This window comes from Pinus tabuliformis, chromosome J, assembly GCF_031772625.1.
Source record: "Pinus tabuliformis cultivar Carrire ecotype Pingquan chromosome J, CPIR1, whole genome shotgun sequence".
NCBI lineage: Eukaryota > Viridiplantae > Streptophyta > Pinopsida > Pinales > Pinaceae > Pinus > Pinus tabuliformis.
This window is the reverse complement of record NC_142295.1, coordinates 153,742,980-153,766,189: the sequence shown is the minus strand read 5'-3', so window position 1 is coordinate 153,766,189 and position 23,210 is coordinate 153,742,980.

Genomic DNA, 23,210 nt, shown 5'->3' with positions numbered 1-23,210 from the left:
GTTTATGAAGTCATTTTCTCTGCTGCAATCTCTTCCAATCCTCTTAGATCCTTAATTTTTCATATATCCCGCTGTCGATTTGTGTGAGTATTAAGAAACCCATGAATCCCCCTACCAATGAACAAACCCAAAATCCACAAGAAAGCGTAGAAAAGGGTAGAAAAAATCATGAAATTTCAGGAACCCCAGCCCACACATTGTGGCTGGATATGATCCCTGAAGCAAATAAGACGAGAAGTTCCAAATGTCATCATGCATCTGAAAGTTCAGATTCATATAAGGAAAATCCAAGAACGAATAAAGAGACCCGACTAGTACTTTTAATGACCACTCCATCCCAAGGAGAATGGCGAAAGGTACAAAAGAAGAAATGGAGAAAAGGGTAACCTTTTTACTTCCATTTTGGAGTAGTTTATTGACTCTGTGAACACCATTTTCAACTAGGATGATTTAATGCATTGTAAGCATCTATAACATGTAATTTTGTTTTCATTAATACAATTATGATTTTTCCTGGGGAAATAATTCATTACTCCAAAAAACAACCAACGTTCAATCGACCACATTTTTTTTTTCTCCTCGCAAAGAGAAACTTGTGCCCACATGCATTTTCTTATATAATTAATTTGGGAAACAACCAACATTCAACCGACCATGACTTTTGCTCCTTGAAAAGAGAAACTTGTCTTTATGCTCCTCGTAGAGAGATCGCAATTGAATTGAAAGAAAGTAGCCAACTTTATTTACTAATCATAGTTTAATCATCCTCATCGTTATCTAGATACACGATTATCAATGCAATATTAATGGCGTGCAACCAAGAAAAGTGATCGTAAGAAATTTAATGAAATATGTATCTCAATACAAATAAATTACCATAATTTCTATAATAATAATAATGATGATGATGATGATGATGATTGAATTGAAATAAAGCAGTCGACGTTATTTCCTATTCACAGTTTAATCCTCCCCATCATTATCTAGATACAATGTTATCTAGTCTATATTTTTAACTATCACAATGCCTTCAATGCAATATTGGCGACGGATAGTGAGCGAAACTAAAGGTAAGAAATCTAATATAATACAAAACAATTACCATAATTACTATAATAATCACAACTGAATTAAAATAAAACAATCGATGCTATTCCTGAACTCGATTGCCATAAATTTGAGAAATTCCACATGTAAGTTATCCTCTTATAATAGAACTAAAATTATTTCACGTACTTCTCACACATAAGTGTATAGATCTTGGTTTGCAAGTACTAATGATAAAGTAAGTGTAATAATTGTCTATCGAAAATGGAATTCCTGTGAATTTTCTACAACTATAAAACTACAACAAATAGAATGAACCCAACAAAAGAATCATGTACCATAACTATTGCACTAACAATAGATAATTCCATTTTAACAATTCAAAGGAGATTTAAAGAAATATCTAGAACTAACGAAAGGTTATATTCTTTGTCGATCTACTAGAGTCTAAATGCACCAAAACGCTCCAAAGAGAAACCCTACGATTATCAAGAGGCCCTACTCGATCACAATGTTCTGTGCCAATAATATGGGGATATTCTACTTCCCCTTCTTATCTTTTGTTACACTTGATTTGCAGATGTCGACCCTCCCTCAAACTTACATTGGCTAAGCTGATGGCGCTAGTCATAGTACTAGGAATCTGTCTTCCACAACTTGGGCCATTTATTCGCCCACCAATGAGTTCATAAGGCTGCATGGAATATGCCTTGGTGGGACGACAAACAATATTGCATAATATAGTGCAGTCATTGAGCTATTATCTGATAACATTTCATTTGAAATCCGTCATTTAATCATTAGATTGGATTCTTAACTCATAGTATTGGAAAATCGACATTTGCAACGTTTTTAAAAATAAAATAGTAGTCATTCAAATATTGTACAAAATAAGTTTAGAAAATAGAATTAGTCTTAATTATTCTTAATGTTTGTAAAAGGTTTGAGTTTACAAAAAAAATCATCCAAGACATATGAGGTCCCGTGGCCTTTATTATCCGAACATGTTGATAGACCAAAAAACAAAATCTAAATCTATGACTATAAACTAAGCATGACACTCATGATAAAAGATAATGGCATGAGATACTCGTCATAATAGACAACCAATCCACCCAGGTACATCTTGTATGTGCCTATGATAGCAAGGAGGTAGATCATCGATCCCAATTTCTGGGATATCTAGAGTTAAACTCTTCAGGTTACTCTCAAGCTTAGTCAGAGTCTCTACTGCAACTGGATCTTGTGTCGCAAGAGTTGGTTTCTCATCACGTCTGGAAAACCATTGTTGGCATTATGGCTAATGTGTTTTCCTTGATGGAAACCTACTTGATAAATATGTCAACATTTTGATAACAAAATGATTATGCAGATTGATACAGATGCCACAGGTGATATGGACAAAGGAATGTTAGTTCAGAGATAGATGGATGGTAAAAGAAAATTTTGAGAAAGTATACATGGGTCCTGAGAAGCGAATTCACGTACATACGCAGGTATTGTGAACAAAAATCACGTACATAATCCTCACCATGGTAATATGGATACCAGGGGTCCTTACCATGGTGTTGACCCATAATAATGGGTGCGACGATGGCTATTTGATCCTATCAAATAATACTACCTAATTTTACATGACACTAATTCATATGACATTTTTTTTAAATTAGTCAATTTAATTGAAAGAGAAAGGGCATAATTGTAAATATTTGATTTGTGAATACTACTAAGAATATTCTATAATATTCCATGGAGTTTAAATCCATACCATCCACCTAATAATTAAATTAAAATACAAAAAATATTATTTCAAACTAAACACTCGATATCAAGTAAATATTTCATGACAAGTCTTTTTTTAAAACGTATCTTGACTTGATGTTTTACATTTATTTATGTCTCATTTCTATGTTATTATTACATCTATTTTCTTAATTTTTTATTAGTTTTTTTACGAGAGCAATTTTTGTTTTTGTTGATGTAATTTTTGTTGTTTTATATTTATCAATTCTAGCTTGACCATGAAACAAAATGAAGCCAAGTAAAATCATATATATACATGTTAAAGAACAAATATATTGCATCATGTTCATTAATGAAAAATTAGCCTAAAATTAAGGGAATGATGTAGAGTCAATGTTTATTTAATTTCACAACTTTTACAAGTAGTGTTGAATTATTATGCAAAATTTCTCAATTAGCATGCTCAAGAGATAATGTATTTTGAACAGGAGCAATTGATTTAGCTTTCAACGTGATATTTGTATTGAAATAGGACCTTATAAATAATAAAACGAATTTCAACAGATTTTACTTTTAAATAAGTATTTGGGGGGATTCTAATATTTCAAGCAATAATAATATAAAGGGAAATCAATATTAATATACAAGATATGTGTTTTAAACAAAATTTATGTAGTTTAACAAGGATGGGTCTCTCGAGCTGGCATCCAAAGATTTAAAAGGAAAAAACCCAATCATGTTTAAATTTAATTATGAATTTATGGAATGAACGGGAACATAGTATAAGTTCTTTTGAGATTTACATTTCCAACCACAAAATAGATTCTTTTTTATAAAATTTGGGATCTTCCTCAACATATTAACATTAAAAAAACAACATAAAATGTCTCAAAACCAAACCAAAAAAATGTTATGTCACTTTTATTATATTTATTGAACGACTAAAAAACCATTCAGTCTAATTACTTTATCCCCATAGGTTAGTGTTTTGTATAGCATACAAATGGCCCATGCTTAACATATGACTTTCAACCTATAAGCCTTGGAGTTTAGGGTTGAGGGTGCATGGTGTGGAATTACATGCCGTGAGTTATGAGGGAGACAAGTTTTTTATAGCATGCCCAAAGTCCCAAAGTTAGCTTAGTGAGTCTCATACTGTGAGCACAATTTTTTTTTTTTATCTCAGAGTTTATAAGCACCATACAACATGTACTTATCTTACAGCTTCATCTTATGCCTACATTTTATTTTCTCCAATTTAAAATTGGCTATATCTTAAGTATAAAGTTATCAATATATATGTAATGGATATCTCCCTATCTCAAACACACACACACACGTGCACACTGTCACACATACACACACACAAATAGATACGTGTAAACTTTTATCTCACTTGTGAAATTGCAATTTTAAGAATTAACTAGACGTTAATGATGACTTGCAAATTTTAAAATTATGAATATTTGATGGTTAAAAAGACGAATATAAGTAACTACTTATCAGATTTAACCACATAATTAAAAAAAATCAATTTTATAAATTCAATTTACTAAAATCAATATATTTATAAATCAAATAAAATACTCTTCACTCCATATAAATAAATAATTCATTCATTTTTTTTTAAATATTAACCTAAAGATGTCAAGGTAATCCTCAAAATAATTTTTTTAATTATAAATATTTTAATCCCCGAGGGGGGTGTGATCCACGGAGGGAATGTTTCGTTGAACAATGTGATGAGCTCACACTTGTCCATTTCCTATCATGGTATGGCGTAAAATTAGTACACAGGCTTGGGTTTGTAACCTCACGTCCCCTCATTATAAATGTATGGGGGGTGACTCAGGGTAGTAGAGGTACCTTGTGCAGCACAATGGTGGTGAGGTGATATCCTCACGCTGTTACTTTTGGTATTCTGATGCAATCAGTTTGGTGTGATTGTGAGTGTTTGTCTGTTGTTTTGGTGTGGCTGATGGATTTTTTGCCTCTAGCGGTATATAAACATCGATATCCACAATTTTCTTAAAGCTAATGAGATTTTTGGGTCAATGTTCTTTATTCTCTTTCTGCATGCTAGAGAGAGCGGGCTTGTCTTCGAATTGGTGGTTGTCGTTTTGAATTCGGCCCTCCAAGGTATTGACTTTGTAGGTAATTTTTATCCTTGTCCAATACTAGTTTGTGGTTACTAGTATCCTGGTAATTTATCTTTGGGGTTTTAGTAATAGGGTTTTCCCTTTCAGTTTGGAGGTGCAATATATGTGTCAGATGTTGTGTATCGTTCTCTTCTGTAAGTCCTTGTTAACTCTTATTTTGGGGAATTGGAGCTTTTTTAATACAATTGGGAACTCCCTCTCCTTCTTTACAATTGGAATTTTTGTGGCTAAGGTTTTGTTGGTTCTGCACTCTAGGTGTGGTTAAAAGGGTTGTTTGAGTCTGTGAAGTCTCACTATGATGCATTCCGAGTGGGGTTTTATGATTTTTATGCCCTTAGCATGTAGTGAATTATAAGTATCCCTTGAATTTGGGCCCCAGTTGTGGATTTTTTAGGATGGTTTGATTATGTTTTGGTTGAGATTTCAATGGTCAATGGTTTGTCCTTTTGTTTGTTTCACTAGTCATGGTTCTTTCTTAGGTTGTCATAATTGTTCTCTTATCGTAGCTACAATGCCTCCTTGCCAACTAATGGAAAGTCGTAGAGGAGGAGATACTACTTTTGATATTCATTGTCATCAACTATTTGCTTGGGATTCAATTGCTTCTTCTTTTGATTCAATCCCTCTGGAAGTATAGAGGGAAATTCTGTTACTAGAATCAAAACAGTTTGGGAATTGCCCTTACTTTTCCTATTTCGGAGTAGAAGGAGTGGTAATTCCGGCCAATGCATTACAAGATATTGTTGGATTCATTTCTTATTTCTTGATGTGATTTTTCACTTCTTGAACCTTTATCTTCTTGATAGGTCCTTCTATCTTGAGAGTTTGAGGAGTGGTAATTCTTGCTAATGCTTTACAAGATATGGTCAAATTCATTTATTCTTTCTCTGGGGTTGGTTCTTGGTGTATATCCTCTTCTTTTGATGTTTCTTGATCCTTTTCTTTCTCCTCTTCACAATCAATGTAAAATAATTTCTTCTCAGCACACTTATGACCTTTAATGTATTTGTTATCACAATTGTGAGAAAGTCCTTTTGCTATTTTTTCTTCCAATTGTTGTGGTGTCACCCTTGTATGTTGTGGAAGGCTAGGAGAAACAACACTTCCATATTTATAGTTGTCCGAGGTAGAATTCCTTGTTGCCATAATTCTGCTTTCCACTTTTCTTGCCAACCTGAATGCCTTCTCCAATGAATCAAGTTCCCAAAGACGAACCTCATGTTGAATGTTATCCTTTAAAGTCCCTATGGAGACATCAACCCTTTGCTTCTCTGGAATATCATTTTCCCTTATATTCAATTTTTGGAAGTCCTCAGTGTGCTTTGCCATTGAACACTTTTGTTTGAGATTTATCAATTGGCTAAAGAGGGTGTTTCTCTTTGTATCCTCATAATGTGCTATCATTTCCTCCGTGAAAATTGACCACGTAACAAGTGGTTTATGAGAACAAATCCCTTTATACCATAAAAATTGATCCAGTTCTAAATATGAAGATGCAATACGTACCTTTTGTAACAGTGGTGCCTCATGTAGATCAAAATATTGCTCCATCTATAATATCCAATTTACCGGATCCTTGCCGTCATACTTCCTCATATTTCCTTTTATTGATTTTAGGAGCTCGATATTGAAATAACTGTAACTTTGTAATTTCAGATCTTCCAGTTCTTAAATCGTGACATGTACTAGCCCTCTGTGTCCTCTTTCCAATGCAACCAGTCTGCTCGAAATTGGATTCTCCAAGAAAGACTTATGCACAATCTCCCAAGATGACCTGATTATATACCTTTTCAGAAGAGCGAACTTGTATGAAGTGCCACGTGTCACTATTTTGACCTTCAGATCTAAAAAATATACACAGAAAACTATAGTCCGTCATCTTTCTGTAACTTCTTACGAAATTTCAGTCTGATGCTCAAAGAGAAATTTATGACGATATTCCCAAGGTCGGTCATTTAAGATGTAATTCGGGAGTCTGCGAAAACCCTAAATGCCTTAGATCATATATCCGAAAATATAGTGAGACAAGATCTGAAATTCGGGCCCGAGGTTCAGCGAGAAATCGTCTCAAATGGTTTTTTTTTTTTTTTTTTACCTTCTGAAACGTCCCAGAAAATAATTTATAGTGAAAATGCCACGATGACCTATTTGGAGCAGCGAAACACTGGAATCCAAAGCTCTGATACCAAATGTTAAGAAACCAGCTCATAAGAAGATAGAAAAGATAGATCCACGCCTTAGAATTCAGCCTCTTCAAGGGGGCAACCTCCTTTACATTACACAAATGAACAATTCTTGGATGATACAAATGACAAGACCTCCTTTCTATATATAGGATTCTAAGGGGTCATAATATAATCAGAGCCGACATAACAATAATAATTTAAGGGCATAATAATAACAATAGTGGGCTTCTATGGGGCACAATAATAACAATATGGGGACTACATGGGCACAACAATATAATAAGGGGGTTGTAATAATAACAATAAGGGGTTACACTAGTAGTATAGGGACCTAACAGAGGGTTTCAAATGTATCCCAGACCCAGGAAAGTTCAGAAAAGGAAGATTGCATTTTTTGCATTCTCTCTTTGTACACTAACAAATGGACACTCACTTTCGTATGGTATTAAATGAAAACCAAAAGGTTTTTTCTAGTGAGGAGGACATCAAATGCCTTCTAAAGAATATAAGTTTTGCCTTAATGATATTGACTCTCGTCTGAATCAGGTGGAAAAATATGTGGTGGCAGAATCAGCCTCAGGGGATCTTACTAATCCTCTTGGAGACGTTACTGACCCACCTATTGATAATATTCCCGATTGTACATTTATTTCATCTGATTAGGGTTGGCCCCTCTTTTTTAAGTTTTGATTTCCTTATGTTCAACTGCTCTTCAGGCTACTACTGTTTTTCATGGGCCTCCTTCTGGCGATATATGGAAATCATAAGTTGATGAAGATATTTTCTTGGGCCTACACTTGTTTTGTTCTTTGCGTTTTTATTGAGGGATTCATCTTGGAAATTGGGTGCTATGGCACACCTTTTGGTTTATTGGGTAATGCGTTCGAGTACATTGCAACTATCTATTCAATTCTCTTCAGATCGATGTGATTTGTAATGATGGATGACACCTCATGCTCTCACTTTGGTTCCTTGGCTCATTGTTCTTTGCAGCAGGCAAATCTCTCTCTCTCTCTCTCTCTCTCTCTTGTTTTGAAGGATCAAGGCAATGACTAGTAGGTGGGTTGATGGCAAATTTTCCTGTTGTTCCTTAACAAGTTTTTGGCATGGAAAAATTATGGTGTTGGAAATTTATGGTTCTTGTGCACATCTTCTGTTGTAATCTTTGTTGGTGGCAAGTGTTTTTTTTGGGTTGAATATCACTTTGCCTTGTGGATATGGAAGCCATAGCTCATATCTCTAATCTTAAGTATAGTTGTGTTCTTTTAGTTTTGAAGCATGTTTATTGCTGGCAGGGATTGTGGTCATTTTTGATGTAGTATAGTGGAGACCTCCACACTTAAATTGTTATATTTTGCAAAGAATCGATATATAATCTCAATATACACTTTATTTTATTAATGAAAATATTTTATACCAATTTAAAAAACAATATAAATAATTTGTAAAATATATATATATATATTGTAAGCTTGGTAGGACTTTCCGATTTTTGAGTTTACATGTCCATTATTCACCCCGCTACGGGGGAGGGTAGCACAAGATTCGAACCCAAGATCTTTGGTTCAGTGAAACTTCATTCCATGACCATCGCCACTTGAGCTACCCGAGGTGAACTATATTTATTTATTTTAAATTTAACATATATTTAATATATTTATTTAAAAAGTATTTTAGTTATTTAAAAGTTCTCTTTATATGGTTATAAATTGTTATTATTATTATTAAATAAGCAACTTAGACTTCTTAAGGATTTTTTCTCTACCATGGGTATGACGATTAACACTGACAAAACAAAAGTTATGTCTATCAAATCCTAGAAGGACACTTACACTAATTTTATGAATGACAATAGTAACTTGGAGGAAGTGTGGTCTTACAAGTACCTAGGAATTGATAATCATCAAAAGCTCAATAAATTATTATAAAATAATTAATTTATTTTAGATCTGATAGACCAAAATTTAGTCTTAGGAAACGTTAACCATCATTATCAATAAATTATTATAAAATAATTAATTTATATTAAATTTAAATTTAATAAATTAGAAATATATAAAAAAAACCTTCCCACCAAAAAGAGATAAGGGAAAAACGCACTTCGTTAAAAAAATAAAACTATTTCATAAATATTCAGACTCAACCAAAAATATCACAATGGCTAAACTAAAAATGAGTTATCTTAAATCGCCCATGTTTCTTGACTAAACTATTTCATAAATGTACAGACTTAACCAAAAATATCACAATGGCTAAACTAAAAATGAGTTATCTTAAATCGCCCATGTTTCTTGACTTCTCATGATTTTCCCTTTCAATAGATTATGGCAAATGTATAATGTAACAAGTGGTATATAATCCCATGAATAAATCAATGACCCAGGATATATTGGTTGCTGCAAGGAGCACGCTGTCCACGAACCATGGATGGTGTCACGAGTGAAAATGTCTAGGACCATCTACAAGGCCAACTCTTTGAGTTTATGGCTTAACTAGACGTACGGACATAGAAGTATTACGGCGATGCTTTTGAGTTTATGGCTTAACTTGACGTACGGACATAGAAGTATTATGGCGATGCTTGGGATTAATTTGAAGTGTGAACATTGTAGGTGCCAGTTGAATAATTTCCTCCAATGTCTTTGTGATTTGCCAAAAGTATTATTGGGTAGTTACCTAAAATTTAATTTCATTGTAGGTTTTGAAATCAGGAATAACATCAAATTCAGTTGACTAACTCTCAAGTAACTCGCTCTGAAATATGAGAGCTAGTTGTAAGCCCTGTGATGGGGATAGTCTGATGTCGTATTTTCTACTTGGTTTATAATTTCACACTAAAATATGTTTATCTATATAAAGCTATTATCTATATTAATTTGTACGTCTGATGTCGTATTTTCTATTTGGTTTATAATTTCATACTATAATATGTTTATTTATATAGAGTTATTATCTATCTTAATTTCTCGCACTTCATAGATGTAATAGAAAATTAGTACAAAAACATTTTCATAGTATAACATGTTTGTCTATGTAAAGCTATACGCTAGGGTGGGGCAGCTGTCTTACTCTCTACCTGGTTTATAATCTCATACTATAACAATTTTTGTCTATATAAAATTATTATCTATCTTAATTCCTCACAAGGTCACACCTTGGGGAAGTAATCAGGAATTAGTATAAAAACACTATTATACTATAACTTGTGTGTCTATTTAAAACTATAACTTATAGTTGGAACAGTGTGCTGCCATACTCTCCGCCTCGTTTATAATCTCATACAATAACATGTTTGATTATATAAAACTATTATCTATCTTAATTCCTCACATCTTGTAGAAGTAACAACAAATTGGTACAGAAACACTCTCATACTAAACCATGTGTTTGTCTATGTAAAGCTATTATTTATCTTGATTCCTCGCACCTTGCGGACGTAATAACAAATTGGTACAGAAACACTCCAAGGATCTTTAATGAATAATCACTCCAATAACAGAAACGTATTCCCAGATAATCGGTTTAGGATGGGTTTTGTGAAGGGATTTTATCAGTGTGCTTCGACTAGTTGCCATGAACGAGAAGCAAAATACAAGGATTGGGTCATGCCAAAGGGCTGTTAAAATATCTCAAAGTCTTCGATTAACAGAGAGAATGTGAAACGTATTCCTAGATAGTCCGTTTGGGGTGCGGGTTGTGAAGAGATTCGATGAGTGTGCTTCCTCGAATCGCCGTGAACGAGAAGCAAGATATAAGGACTGGGTCTTGTCACAGGCTGTTATAATATCTCTTCCCGTCAGCTCATTATGATTACTATATATATTCATGTGGACTTGGATGTATTAAGCGCGTAGAGGATCAAAATGGCAGTGGGATATTATGATTATGAGATTGTATTTTTTGTTTTTAAATTAAGATTTATAAGACTAAAAATAGTTTATGAGATTATTAGTTTTTTGTTTATTTTTTTTGCAATTTAATTTTTTCGGATTTAAATTGATGATACTTTCGGATTTAAATTGATGATGTGCTGGTCCAACCTCTCAACAATCCTTTAGCTAAAAAGACAATGTCAAGAAACTAATGCTAACATGTTCTCATAATAATTTTTTTTGATGTCTTTGAATGCATCACATTGCAAAATGAATTTTTTTTTCCTATTCCACAGCCTCAGACTTGCAAAATGTACACTTAGGCCTTTTCCACCGTCATATTTTACACTGAAGTTGATGTGAGTTGGTCCTTAATTGAGAAATAAAAACTTTTGCCCTCCACAAAATGCTACTTCCAATAAACTCTTTTTGTTCTAGATCACAAGTAAGGTTGAAAGAAGAACTGTGGCGAACGAGGTAAAGACGAAGATGGTAAAAGAGGCGAAGGTGGGGATCGCAGAGGACGGGAAGGAGGGGCAGGTGAAGCCGGCCAGGGCGGACGTCACGTGCAGACTCTGCATCACAATTTACGCCCTCATCATCGTCGCCAAGTAGCCCTTCGTCGCCGTCGTATGGCCCGTCGTCGCCGGTCGGTATGGCATCATGGAGGCCATCATTATGACCATGTTGGGGGCTTTTGAAGGGCAGTATAACCACCCTCGCCAATAGATTTCCGAAGCGCCAACGCCGATTGTTACCGCAACAGTGTTCATTTAACACATATTTCAATGTGATCCTATTTAGAGATCGTTATCGGGATTTCCTACTTTGGCTTTGTCAATAAACACAACTTACTTTGTGAGCCCCATTTAATGCATGAATTTCTATTTCTATATGGATTTTCCAACTTTGGCTTTCTATGGATTTAATGTAAGAACCCAGTTTCTGGAACGGAAAATTCGGCCAACTTTCTTACTTTCCATACGAAAGATTACTGTCAGTTGAAAATCCCTTGATATATCACCAGTGATATCCGAAATATACGAAATACCAGCGTAATTCAGAAATCCTTATATCATTGTGATGGCAGATTTCACCAAAGAAATAGTCACCTAGATGTATATTTTCGATTAATAATTTGCATTAGCTTTTAAGTTTGGTTATCAGGCATTTGCAATTGAAACACAAGTCGATTAGGGCCACGAATTTATTTTTATCAATATAATTCAAACTTAGCTGTGAAGGAGGTAGGTATGCTGGCTGAAGAAAAACCATGGTGATCTATTGGGTTAGCAAGGAAATTATCGTCATAACCCAAAGAGGACATTTAACTAATTGGGATCTGAAAGTTACACGGAACCTAAAAATAAGTTATCATTATCTTCCCTCTTGCAAAAAAAGACTTTGAACTAATTGTGTTGTATAAACTAGTTAAAGGGCTTTTTTTATTAGTTACTTTTTAAAGTATATTAACATAACTATATTAAAACAAGGGAGGCTGCGAGGCAGCAAGTCCCTGCATTGGGAACCGAACTAGATGCTGATTCTGTCAAACTGAATTGGGGACCGAACTAGATGCTGAGGAAGTGCCACTCCTGCATGCTAGCTTTCTTCTGACTCAGTGTATATGAGATATCTTAGATCTTGGATAGCCATCAAATGAATCAGCCTTAGATACTGTTCCATTGATCATCCTGCAAAACCTAGCCGGCCTTGCCACAGTTGCTTCCTGAGCAAAGTTAAGTGCCTACATTGAGTAGGTTGAGAAGGTGGCACTCTTGCATGCTAGCTTCTGACTCAGTGTATATTAGATATCTTAGATCTTGGACCTATTGCCTAAGGAGGTAGAGCATGTTTTTTGGGACCTATTGGACAGAGGAGGGTGATATGCAATGAAGCTTGTAGAGCCACAATCAACAAGAAAGTCATCAAAAGGCAAAAGCCAATGCACAGTTTTGATACCAGACTTCAAAATACCACTGCCAAGCAGAGAACGCCTTTATGGTTATCCCCAATGGATTGAAGGTTGACTGAACGGGATAATGTTTAAACAATTTTTTGTCTCCGGGTGTTCTTATTGTTTGAGCATCCAAGGAGATTCCTATAAATCGTATTATGAAGTCATAGTTAGAATATGATCATATATAAATGAGATATTGAAACAGAGCATGTCATTTGAAACAGAGACTTAATGTTTGTAATCATCTGAAGATTTAGAGTTGCAGAACAAATTAATTGTGAAACAGATAATGTGCTTGACTTTGTAGACTTTGTAAAATTAGTTCAATATGTGCATTAATCTGCAATGTTGTATTACCTCAAGGTGTTGCCTCAACTCACCGCTGAGAAAGTGCCACTCCTGCATGCTAGGTTATATCAATGAACGGTTCTAGCTTTAATCTACCTACAAATCCTCCAACATTGATATACACATTGAAGGCCATTAAAAAGGAGAGAAATATACTTATAGTTGTGCAAGATGCTAAAAGCAGTAAGAAGAAAGAATAAACAGTCTCCAATTAGATATGAGAAATTGTCCACACGAAATAAGTGATGCTTTTGCAATGCAATATTATGTTTAGTGATGCAATGCAAATACAAGTCACAGAATCATAATAGCAAGTTGAACAATGAAAATGGATATAGAACAGGAAATGTTTTTGTGTACCTTTGGGACTGCAAATGTCTATTGATCTGAGCTTTTAGTTAACATCCAATGCACAGTTTTGATACCAGAGTTCAAAATACGACTGCCAAGATAAAAAAGAATTTCTCAGACATAGGAGACATGATGACGACTAAGTGTTCGATGCAATATTATGTTTACTGATGCAATGCAATTACAAGTCACAGAATCATAATAGCAAGTTGAACAATGAAAATGGATATAGAACATGAAGTGATTGTGTGTACCTTTGGGACTACAAATGTCTACTGAGCTGCTAAGACTGCTTATGTCAATTAACATCCAATGCACAGTTTTGATACCAGAGTTCAAAATACCATTGCCAAGATAAAAAAAAACCCGCTGTATGTTAGGATCAGTCATTGTAAATGTATATCAATCCACTGACTAGTCAAAGACAACTTAAAATTAATAAGTGAAATCAAGAAATTAGATACTTGTATGAGTTTTCTTATTATTATGTGTGACAACTTTAGTGCACCTAGGCTTGTTATTATGATATTAAGTATGGCTAGGTTCTGCAATCCAAATGCCCAATACTGCATAATCAAACTAATGAAAGGAATGCACCAGACCTTAGAGAAAATTAAAAATACCACTGTCAAGAAAATTAGTGCATTGTCGCAGACAACTTAAAATTAATCACTGAAATCAACAGATTAGATACTTGTATGAGTTTTCTTGTTATTATGTGTAACAAATTTAGTGCACTCAGGCTTGTTATTATGATTTTAAGTGTGACGACTAGGTTTTGCAATCGAAATGGCCAATAATGCATAATCAAACTAATGAGAGGAGTGCACCAGACCTCAGAGAGAATAAAAAAATTACCACTGTAGCTAACTAAGTTCTGGGTCTTGGAGTTTTTTTGCTGCCATTGCCTTCTTGGACTCTAAAGACTCAATAAAATAGAGTTGTACTTTCCTTAGTCAAGTGGGACTATATATTTTACTGAGCGAAGGGCAGGCAAGATAGTGATGTGGGAGCCGCTAGGACTAGTTCTGAAATTGGCATACAACCATCAGCAAGTTGATTGCACCCTGACAGAAATTGTTGCATCTTAATTTTAGAACTAGACAAAAAATTATCTCAACTTACACCAAGAGTAGATTTAAATTTAATTTTTCCACAACTAGAGTTTTGAATTAATTTCTGGTCTTTCACTGCATCCTCTTTAATACAATACAACCACACTAGCACTTTCTATAAAATTTATTGAGGAGAAAGTTTCCTACTAAAAACATCATCATTATATTCTCTGCTTACATAATAGGTAAGGGCAAAATGATTCATAACAAGGAATATAATTTCCCAATCAAATAGTGATGACCAGTAAAAGGGAAAACACCAGTATAACAAAGCCACTAGTAAAGGCTTTTTTGTGATTTGTCAATAAAAGAAAAGCACTACAGTAATGCCAGAAATCATGTACAAACCTCACACATTTCTAATGTAGGCATATGCAGAAGGAAATCATTCCCCACAAAAAAGTGCATAAAGACAAAATCATCCACAAGTCTTTCAAAGTCCACCTTAAATGGAGGATTTGGTATCTTCATGTCACACTCCAAGTACTCTCGCAAGGTCCAGATGTTGAGAAACTGCTCAATTATTAGCATAATGGCATATGGCAGTAGACTTACTGTAACGAAATCCCTATCCTATGGGTGAAAGAATGTCTACTGTTCAAAATATATAGTAAATATAGCAATTTCTAAGTTTCAATCTTTCTAGCAAACCTGATAGGGTTTTTTAGGAACAGGACTCTGTTCATTTCCCTCCTCATCTAATTCTCCTGGATTTCCATCACAATTCGCTGCCAAATGACCAACCTGACCACAAAGGTAGCAATTTTCTTGCTGACCAGGGAAAGTGATGACCTGTATCATCACCACAGGTATATACTCAGAGGCAGAGCTATCTCTTACATAGTAATCCCAGAATATCCGGAAAAAAATATCAGTGTTTTTGTTGCAAATAAGTCAACAACCTCTCTTAAAATTGAGAAGTGGATTTCATGAGTTGCCAATGCCAGCATAATTAAATCTGCATCCTGGAGTTGCAAAAGCAGCCTTTAAAATCGTACAAATTATCTTCATGTCACACTCCAAGTACTCTCGCAAGGTCCATATGTTGAGCAACTTCTCAATTATTAGCATAATGGCATATGGCAGTAGACTTACTGTAATGAAATCCCTATCCTATGGTTGAAAGAATGTCTACTGCTCAAAATATATAGTAAATATAGCAATTTCTAAGTTTCAATCTTTCCAGCAAACCTGATAGGCTTTTTTAGGAACAGGACTCTGTTCATTGCCCTCCTCATCCAATTCTCATGGATTTCCTTGACAATTAGCTGCCAAACGACCAACCTGACCACAAAGGTAGCATTTTTCTTGCTGACCAGGGAAAGTGATGACCTGTATCATCACCACAGGTATATACTCAGAGGCAGAGCTATCTCTTACATAGTAATCCCAGAATATATGAAAACAAAATATCAGTGTTTATGTTGCAAATAAGTCAACAACCTCTCTTAAAATTGAGAAGTGGATTTCATGAGTTGCCAATGCTAGCGTAATTAAATCTGCATCCTACAGTTGCAAAAGCAGCCTTTAAAATCATACAAATTATACACAAAAGTAAATATATGCTATCAAATAAAATCATCATTAGCTAAATGAAGAGATACCATAAGTCTTAGTAAAATATCAAGCAATTAACCTAAAATACCACATTTCAGCTTCAAGCAATGCCATTCTTTTTAGAAATTAGAGCACCTACTAATCCATACAAGTAGTGATGCGTATTTGGATTGAAACCAGGGAGGTTTCTTTGGAGACGTATATAGGACATGACTTTGTGTTCCCCCTCACGAGGAACAGTTTCATCAGACAATATAACCTTCAAGATTGAATTAAAAATAGCAGTTCAGCACACATCAGAGGTGAAATGTAGAAACGAATCGCAATTATATGAATTAGTCATGAAAGGCAAACAAGATTACAAGACATCAACAATTCTAGCTTCCTAAAAAAGATGAAAGTTACTTTTAAGATTCTATGGTAACATATCAATATTGCCTTGGGAAATGAAGGATAAAGCAAACCTTTATTTTCTGCCATCCCAAGTCATTGTTTAATCTTAAATGTACATAGTACTACATAGCTACAGGCAGTGTGGCCATAAATTTTGTGCTAGGGGTAATGACATTTGAGTCATAGACTTCTGATTTCTCATTTAAGGCCATAACTTTACCTTTTGCCTCAAACTGTTTTCTCAATCTTTCTTCTTCTGTATTCTGAAAAATGCACAATGTAAATCAGAAACGTTGAATTTCTACTTGAATCTTATTTAAAACAACTTCGTTTGAAGGGGTATGAAGTAGTTCTTCAATAGTAGACAAACTTATTGCTTCAGCTACATCTTTTGCAGCACAAAAACGTTGTGAACATTGTTGATTCATCTTAGCCCTTGGTGCAACACCATCTACAGTTACAGAAAGTCAGTGCTGAGTAAAAGTTTACCAAAAGATGTGAACATTAAATATTTAATGTCAAATATTAAAGGTGGAGTATTTAAGGTAACTAACTCAATTACCAATTGCCATGTACAAAAGCTTCCTTGGCCTCACTATTAAAAATAAGCGGTCTATGTAGTCAAACATGTTCTTAAAAACTTCATCCTATGTTGATGGAGCAGGTTACCAGTAACAGGAACAAGATATAAGTGTTTTTCAGATATAAGAGAGCTTTGATCTTGCATTGAAACACTTTCAAAAGGGTAACGTGGCTATCTAAGCTATGAAAAGGGCTATTGGTTCATATACCCTTGCTTCTCCTGCCTTTTTCTTGAATCAATTAATTAACTGCTAAGTCATTCAACCGAATGATGATTATATGCCTGTGATTTCTTGTTTACCTATCCCTTATGGTTTCAGCTACAGAAATCAAAACGAAAACTAGGGAACTTGGAGAGAGTTAAAACCATACCTCTTGGCTCGTTTTGGATCAATAAGTGCTAGGTCTTGGAGTTTCTTTCGCTACCATTGCCTTCTTGGACTCTAAAGACTCTGACAAAAATAGATAGTATCTGTATAAACATGGTACCTTATCTCCATAAGATTCACATGCCAGTGATCAAGAGGTATATTTCCCTAACCGAGCCTTCCAGCAGCTGCCGAGGGACAGTTGAAACGCCAAGGACATGGAGCAACTACGTGATTTTACTCCTGCCTTTTTGTCAAATCAATTAATTAACTACTAAGTCGTTCAACCAAATGATGATTATATGCTTGTGATTTCTTGTTTACCTATCCCTTATGGTTTCAACTACAGGAATCAAAATGAAAATTGGAGAACTTGGAGAGAGTTAAAACCATACCTCTTGGCTTGTTTTGGATCAATAACTGCTAGGTCTTGGAGCTTTTTTGCTACCATTGCCTTCTTGGACTCTAAAGACTTTGACGATAGTAGATAGTATTTGTATAAACATGGTACCTTATCTCCATAAGATTCACATGCCAGTAATCAAGAGGTAAATTTCCCTGACTGAGCCTTCTAGCGGCTGCCCGAGGGACAGTCAAAACGCCAAGGACATAGGAAGCAACCACGTGATTTTACATGAGTACCTAAATTCAGGGTCTGCACCATTGAAAAGAAACTATTCTACCATTGTTTCTCTCGTATCTCTAACTCTAAGAACTTCAAACCAACTCTGCAGCAATAAGAATTAGTTGAAAGTTAAGGTTCACAAAGTCATTAAAGTGCTTAAAAAAATAAAAATAAAAAGACCTCCATGTGGGCCTTCCCATGAGCGTCACATGCCTCACCTCCTTCTTCATAAAATAGCATGCATGACGTAATCCATGCCACTTAACATTGTATCATGGTAATATGTCTGTTATACCATATGTCTGCTAATATGTCAATACAGGAGGTAGGTCACTGAAGGCAGGCAAGGTCGATGAAGTTCTCAGGGGGAAGGGAGCGAGGCCGCTTAAAGCGTGATCCTACTGAAGTTCTAACGGGAAGAGAGCGAGGCTGTTAAAGGCATGCTCTTACTCGCTTAGGTGTTGCACCTCTCCTCTGGAGAGGCAAGTCAGGACCTTCTACCTTGTTCCCATCACAAACAGTTGTTCCCAAATAAGCTTTGTTCTGCTCACGACTCTATCTGCTCCCTGCTGCTGGCACTAATGCTGCTACCTCTATCTTCCGTGGTTCCTTTACTCTGTTGGGGCCTTAAAGGCCTGTAATAGGGCAATCCTAGGCCTTATAAAAAATCTTGCCTTACCTAAAAGGATGTATGTACTTTGGACTTCTGCACTTTGTCTCATAGAGCCTTAAAGATTTGCCTGGTGGAGTAGGTGATCCATGGCTAGAGCTTGAGGCAAGAAAAGACAACCCTACCCTCGCACTAGATTCCAATTTCCACATACTATTAAACTACAGTCCACGGTTGTTGGAATGTAGGGTTTCATCAATGGCGGACGCCCAAGTCTTCACCACTGTTGTTTCTCAGTGTTCACCTGTGTGTTGTTCCTCAGTCTTCACCTTTGTCTGTTAATGAGGAAACTCCCATTAATGTCGGTGAAATTAGTTACAGTGGAGAATGGAGCACTTTCATTGAGGAAGCAGAACGAGAAGACTTCAATTGAGGTAGGAGTAGACTTCGATTGAGGAAGCTTTGCAACAGTCGGCTTCAACAACATCAGGCAACTTGAGAAAAGGTAAGAGAGCTAGTTTTCTTGTCATTTTTTTTGCAGTCTTCATATCAGTGTCATCATATCAGTTTCATATAACTAGAAAACAAGGCATCGCGGCATCAAGTAAACTCTGGTAACTCAGAAGTATTGCTCGGAACGAGCGCTAATAGGTGTGACCTTTGGAGACTGTCGCAGACGACTATAAAAGCTTAATAGCCCCTCCTCAAATGCTCAGATCTGTGAGCTTCAAATGATCAGATCTATGAACTTCTATATAGGCTCAGATCTGCTTCAGCTTCTTTTGCCAAAGATCCAGTTCCAAAGCCAGAGAGAGAGCTTGAAGTAGATCCACAGAGAGGTTGAATTGCTTCGGCTTCTTTTGCCAAATATCCAGTTCTAAACCCAGAGAGAGAGCTTGAAGCAGATCCACAGAGAGCTTGAAGAAGATCCACAGAGTTAAAGCAGATCCAAGCAGATCCAAGAAATCCATTGATCCTCAAAGCAATAGAGGAAACACTGATGAACATGGCATTGATGCTCCATTGATGATGCGAATAGATTGGCCGATGATAGCGATGGAACGCCTTTTGCCTATCAACAGAAAGAAGCCAAGTACACCTTCACCCTTCATCACTAGAATCAACAAGTACAACAGAGGGAAGGAAGGAATCTGAAGGTCAATGAATCTCTTTACTGCTAGTCATATTAACTCTTTTCCCAGGCCACTCTAGCCCCTTCTTTCTCCCAGCCCTTTCGCCCGGTATCCCAGCCTGGGCTGATGTTGATGAACTCAGTAGCTGAGAGTCTATCTGCCAGACCCTAGACTCGGGACTACTCACTCACTGATGCGGTACACTTACTCATGAGGCTTGCCTTATACGCCTTAGGCCTGCCATATATGCCTTAGATGCTGGACCTGCTTGCTTGTTAATAGCTTGGACCTGACCTGAATCGGAACTAAGCCGAATTAAGGGACGACAGCAGAAAGAGGAAACAAGTAAGGAATGGCAGCAGAAAGAGGAAACAAGGAAGGGAACGACAATAAAAAGAGGAAACAAGGAAGGGAGGCTAGTAGAACACCTGCACCACCATGCATGAACACCTACACCACCTGCATGCACAACACCTGCCAATATGCTCAAACCTGCTCATATACTATGCTCAAACTAAAATGCCAACTTGCAAACAAACGCGCAAATAATTCAAACTAATGTTAACATTAATATGAACTCTTTGACCGCCATAGATAATAAACAGGGTAAAGCAAAATAAACCTATGGTCTAGCCTCTTCCGCCTGGGGAAGAGGCCAAATAAGATGGCAAACAAGGTTAATTTTCAAGACTTTGGTTACCCCGACAATGGCAAACACCGTAGCATTTGAAAACTTTGGTCACCCTCCAATAATCCGCGTAAATTAATAACATAGCACTTCAAAACATAGCACTTCAAATTAATGTTATAGCATCGCATTTGGATTACTATAGTCCCTGGCCATTGCGAGATGGCAAGGACTAATAATGATACTAAAAATATAATTACATTTAATAATGATACTAAAAATATAATTACATTAAAGAGGGTTGATATTTAAGTGGAGAAGGATATCATATTTTATAATAACGTTCTAGAGTTTATAATTTTTAAATAAAAATACATGTACAAATGGTAGAGATTTAATAAATGTAAATATTTTTGTCGTATTCACATATAAATGTGATTAATTATGATGCCCATAAGTGTATGTAAAAAATATGTAAAACCACATTAATACATGTGGATATATGACAATATTGTATATTATAAATTTTAATATTAATCTAATATTATAAGCCTTATATTAAAAATTTAATATTATAAAATTTATAGTGGGCCAATAATTTTGAATACATTGTGTTTGCACATGAGTAGCGGCCATAAATAAAAATACGCGGATCTTGCAGGATGACCAAGCTTCCTGACATAGGAATATGGTATATTTCATCCTCACGTTCCATCGAAAGACTCTGGGCAAGGTAGTTACGTTGAAACCGTTATCACGTCATGAGTGATACTTCGGTGTTCTTCTTAGGGTTACCACACCCTAGGGTTTTATTTATGAAGAGGCTGAGAACAACTTCCAACAACTTCGAGTGGAATGTCTTCTACAGAATGCCATAATGCACTTCCATAAACGAGGCCATGAAGAGACTCGTAACATAGTTGAGCATATTTCGAGATGTCAAAGTATGTGTTAATATCTCGTGGAAATTTATGGTACATTTATTTTAAAAGCTTTCTATGGAAATTTTATTATATAGTTTGCATGCTCGGCATTGAAGGTTGAACAAATGACATTACGGAAATACAATAGTGATGTTGTGATTGTTTCTACATTCATAAATAAAAGTTGATTCTGAAACACATTTTCCATTAAATATAATTATTTACTTACTATTTTTTAAGTATGAAAAAAAGACATGCTTTATGCAATTATTTAATGTATAGATGATCTTTTATATTGAATGCAAATATTAGAAACATGCACATAAAAAAATAGTTATTTTGCTAATTTTTAAAAAAATAATATGCATTATTTTGTTAATTTCATGAAAAAGAATATGTGCTCAAATGCACACAGATAACAACTCTTTTGCTGACTTTTTAAAAAAATGAATATGCATTTGTTTTGCTAGTTCTAGAAAAAGAATATGTGCATATATGCATAAAATTAATAGTAATTGTGTTAATTTTCTTGAAAAAAAATTATCTGTTAATATGTAGAAAGATGATAGCCATTGGGCTAGTTTTTGTTAGAAAAAGCATACGTGTTGTCTTAATTTTTCGGAGAAGAATATGTATTTGTATTCACTAAGATAATAAGCTAATGTGCTAGTTTTCCTTTAAAAGAATATGACTAGTTGTGGTTTTTTTTTCTTTTGGAAAAGAAAGTGTTCTTTTGCAATGAAAATAATAATACTTGTGTTGTTTATCACTTGGAGAGATTTTCCCTCTTTTTGTTCGAAGAGATAGTGATAACCATGGCGATTATTTTAAATATTAATATGATAACCATAATGAATATTTTAAATATTACTGTATTCTTGTGGGCAGAGGTAAAATGTATATACTCATTTTCTTATAATGCAGGTGAAGTATGTTGAATTTGTTAGCAACTAGGGAGAAATTTCCCTATAAATCATTTTATGTGGTTAACCCCTTTTACCCTTTAAGCGAATTATTTTTCATAAGAGCAAAAGTTATTTCAAAAATATTTTATAAAGCAATTAGACATGTACAAAATAAAATCACTTAAGTGATTCAATTAGACATGTGCAAAATAAAATAGCTTAGATTATCTAATTCGAATGGATCACTCTAGGAGCTTCCAAAACACTTAATTCGAGGAAGGGATTTTTCCTCAAAGATTTCTATATATTGAAGAGAAGCCTTCATTTGAAACATATCAAGTTCTCCCTCTCTCGCTTTGGTGATCTAGCTCTCGCATTAGTGAACAAGCCCTCACATGAGTAATTTATCTCTCTTATTATCAGTAGCAGATCTATTGCATATTTGCATATCTCTTATAATCATTGGAAGATCTCTTATTATCAGTCGCGAATCTATTGCAAATTTGTAGTTCTCTTATCATCATTGGCAGATCTCTTATTATCAGTAGCATATCTCTTATTATTAGTAGCAGATCTATTGCAAGTTTGCAGATATCATATTATAATTGGGAGATATATTGTTTCACAGATCTACTATTTGGCAGATCTATTATCTCGCAAATCTATTGTTTAACAGGTCTACTATTTGGAAAATCTATTATCTGG